General features: G+C 49.4%; 1 protein-coding gene across 1 annotated transcript in view; it reads left to right on the top strand.

The window, feature by feature from the left end:
- Window positions 1–511: 511 nt before the first annotated feature.
- LOC106741891 (cAMP-specific 3',5'-cyclic phosphodiesterase) overlaps window positions 512–4,102 on the top strand; it is a 496,301-nt gene continuing 492,710 nt past the window's right edge. The window contains exon 1 of the mRNA XM_014614302.1: window positions 512–593. The gene's annotated coding sequence lies outside the window, so the exon portion shown is untranslated. The remainder of the gene's footprint in view (window positions 594–4,102) is intronic.

Below are 4,102 nucleotides of genomic sequence, written 5' to 3' on the forward strand. Positions count from 1 at the left end.
CATGTCGAGCACCGCCGACTCGGAGAGCCAGCGTAGGTAATATCGAGCTCGTCATAATCCTGTATAATCCGCGATATTCTCGCCGGACGATCTCAGCTCGATTCGGCGAGCAGGACGACGCCGCTTCGCTGAGACCTTGGGAAGAAGTCCACAGCCGGTCCTGAATGTTTCGACGTTGAACGCCGTTAGGGTGCCGAGGTGGGGGGCGCGTGGTCTTGCTGCCTGCCGTGCGCCGGCGGCGGCGGGGGTGGTGCTGCTGTCTCGGGGGCCACCCCCGAGGCTAAGAAGGGCTCCGCTTTGCTGAAGCATCAGCAACACCAGCAACCCCACCAGCAGAAGAAGTCGCACGAGCCGCAGTCGAAGGCGGAGCAGCAGTACCAGCAGTACCAGCAGCCGAAGCGCCTGTGCGTGGCGCACGTGAAGGCGCCCCTCAGCGACCTCGACGAGGACCTGGACGACCTCGAGGACGAGAAGGAGGCCGAGCTCAGGACCGAGGAAGAAGCCAAGGAGGGAGGCACTCAGCACAGGCTCAGTCCGCGGCTGCACGACATCGAGGAGGAGGACGATGAGGAGGGTCGGAACGTTCGAGAGAGGTCAGTTGCTCCCCCCCCCCCCCCNCTCCGCCTCCTCCGCGGGGATACCGCAGGATTCGTCGTTGAGACTCGTCAGAAGCCGACGCGACTCTCTCTCGCTTCAATCGGCGGTTTGTTTCCCCTCTACGCGGTTTTACGCGTTCTTCACGCGCTTGAGGAAGACCGGGGGAGGTTCCAGTAGGTGGTAAACACCGGTGGTGAATTCCGGTCTTTGCCGACTCGATCCGATGGGACGAACCGGCGAAAACTGAAAAGGACCGATTTGTAATGCCGATAGATTGTTTTGTTGTCATTTTCGGCAAAAGGGATATCCTTGCTTCAACCAGTAAATCATATTAATCTCTATGATTCAAAGGGAAACGAGAGCAATATGATAATAATTGGCTCTTTTCAATTCCGATTCACACGTGAAATATATTTACAGAACGAAAACTTTGGAGATATAAATGTCACGAAATTTTAGATTGGTTTTTGTTTAACGAGGAAAGTAATAGTTTAAACGGAATGAAAAATTTTGGTCGGTGCATACCCGGTTCGGGTTTGTGTTTATTTTGACCTTATTACACTTTAGAAAATGCCCATTTCAGTCGTGGGGCTTTTGCACTTAATAATATCCCACAAGTAATATATTCCGGTTTATTGACGTTATCAGCGAAACAGGATACAAAGCAAGTTTACACAGTGTCTTTGTGCCTTCCTCTTGACGGATTTTCCAAATTACTCATGTTAACTGACTGTTTCATCGGTAAACGATAAACGTATAATAATTACTTTAACTCTTTCGCGCCCCGGAGAAATCTCTTAGCGGTGAAGTTAAAACTAGTATTCTCATAAGAGTTTTCGAAGTTGTTGATTTACAGACTTCAGATTATAATAAGTAAATTTAGTAATTTTAATAAGTTTACTGAATTAATACAAAACTCAGTTTGAGGGATCAAATTACGCCGAGATTGTCAAATCTATAATGAAGAATCCATTATGATATATAGAAAACGCATTGAAGGTAAAATTACTAAACCCGCCATATCGGATCCATCATTTCGAATTTTCTAACTTTGAGACGAGATTCATAATCAGGAGCCTTCAAAAACTCACCGATGTTCTCGTGAAATCTTACCGCTCATCGCCCTCACGATCAGATTTTTATTTTTCTGTTGCGAACGAACCGTTTCATTAATAATCTTCAAATGATATTGTTTAGCAACTTTTTTTACGTTAAGTTAGTTTTTATGTTAAGCATTCAGTAACCTCTCTTTATTCAATGAGCCAAACCGCTACTTCATACCTTGACATTTCTGAGTCATGACATTTTTTCCAACCGATACGGTATTTACGAACCGGATGCACGAAAGGGTTAACACAGCTGCGCGGTGAAACTCACAGGAAACACGAACGTACGATCGCGCAATTTTAACATCTAACTGTTTTTTACGCACATTTCTATATGCAAACTCACAACTGGGACTACAGGGCGCCTCGATTCAGCCTGCGAATTAAAACTCGAATATCGACAGAAAGGTTTCCCATTGATTTTTATAGCTTTCGATAGGAAAGACAGTTTTCGCCGGGGTTTCCCGGGAAATACCGGCTTTCACCACTGGACGTTACCTCATCCGGGAAAGTCTGGGAATTTCGGCACCCCCGAAGCGCACGTGGTAGCGGTAAGAACGCCTCTGTGTTTCGTTTACCCCCTTCCCCCCCCCCCCTTATTTNTCACCGTTTCACCCCGGTCCCCCTCGCTACGGCCGTGACGAACGATTGTTTGCACTGCGCGGTTTACGAGATATCGTAATGCGACGATCGAGCTGCGTCATATCGCGTGGTAATTGCGTCGCCGGAATTTGTCGAACAGCCCGGTCGGTTTGTGTACACACAGAGAGATAGATACAGGGTCGAATTCAATGGGCGAAGACCACGGTTGAGTAATGGTCGAGTAGCACTCGAGCGTGATTGGATGGCTCCCCCGATATGGCGCATCCGATGGGCCGCTACTCGTTCGTTTTCTCCGCTAAATATGTCCAATTAGCGCGCGATCGATGGACAATTATTGAATCGCGCGCGTTTGTTGTCGATACCTCGGAGTCTTCTTCCGCCGATCGGCTGCCGCGCCTCATTAACGCATGCCGCATCGTTGCGTGTCGTAAATCGCCCAGCGCGAACAAGACGGGATTCGCTAATTGCTCCGATTTCATGAAATATTCTCCTATGAGTGTATCGATAGAGCGCGTTAAATTTCGCGATTAATTAATGACGGCTCCCGTGATCTCGCAATTAACCGCCGGCGGCTTGCATTCGCGCGTGATTCCTGTATTATTAACGTTGCGTGAACTATTTCGTCGCCGGCATACTTCTCTCATCGTTTCCCGACCGAGCGGTTTCATTCGCTCGCGCAGCGAACGAATTACCCGTTTGCGTTCTAACGTCGCTGATCGTCGGGGAGGAATCTCTCGATCTTTACCTTCTTTTTTCCACACGTTGCGTATAATCGGGCGCTTCGTGTGCGCCGCCCGATGTAGACCGAAGGACATCTGTTGCTGTCGTGGAAATTTCACGTTGCTCGGGGGGGGGGAAAAAAAAACAAAAAAACTTTCCCNCGCTCGTTTCACCCACGATTTCATTTCAACGTCCAAAGTAATCGACTGGCTTTCCCACGTTATGCATATCGCGTATGTTCACAGGTGTCTCAGAATTAACGGCTGTCTTCCAACGAACCTTCTCGCTGCGCTTCAAATAGGCGTGAAAGTTCGCGCGAAAAAGTGGTCCCGCACGGAAGAATTTGAGTCACCTTCGACACCGTTTTCTTCACGGGAATTATATTTGTATAAAAATGTTCGAAAGAATCCGTCTCGCAGAAATGTCAGCCGTATGATCATCCGACTTTAATTACTTACGGTACAAAAATTACCACAACCTCATCGTTTTCGTGAATTTTCACGTGGAATCCAAGGAACTTGTTAAGGACGCACGATGGTTCTGGGACATCCTGTGTATCGGCCGTGACGAAACTTACCCCCCCCCCCCCCNGTCGCAGCGAGCGAACCTGTTCGCCCGATTTAGCGATACATCACAGCTACGGGAGTTCGGATTAGTTGGCTCGTCCGAGAACGCTTATCGAAGACGGAGGGCGAAGTTGACGATACGTACGTTCCCGGTGAGCGAGTGACCGCGTTACTCGCGGGATAAAGGCGGTGGATTCCGCTTGATAAATTAATTCCGCCGGCATAAACGGAGCTTCTCCATCGCGGTGCACGCAGGACGACGCGCTGAGAGGTTTTCACCGAGGCGACGACAGATAATCTCGAAGAGAAATTTCATCTGTCGGACGCCATTCGCCGTCCTGTAACTCGGCTGTGAAACGTTACAATTAGGTCGCATCGGTCGCGCGCTTCTCATCCTCACGTAATTGCCTGCCCGGGGTGGACGGGGATGGTCAGGGGTGGGCGGCCGCTCCATCGATATCCAACTTTCGGGATATTCGTTTTTATCGTCCTCATCCCCCCCCCCCTCCC

This window comes from Dinoponera quadriceps, unplaced genomic scaffold (assembly GCF_001313825.1).
Source record: "Dinoponera quadriceps isolate SergipeBrazil2010 unplaced genomic scaffold, ASM131382v1 scaffold458, whole genome shotgun sequence".
NCBI classification, from domain to species: domain Eukaryota; kingdom Metazoa; phylum Arthropoda; class Insecta; order Hymenoptera; family Formicidae; genus Dinoponera; species Dinoponera quadriceps.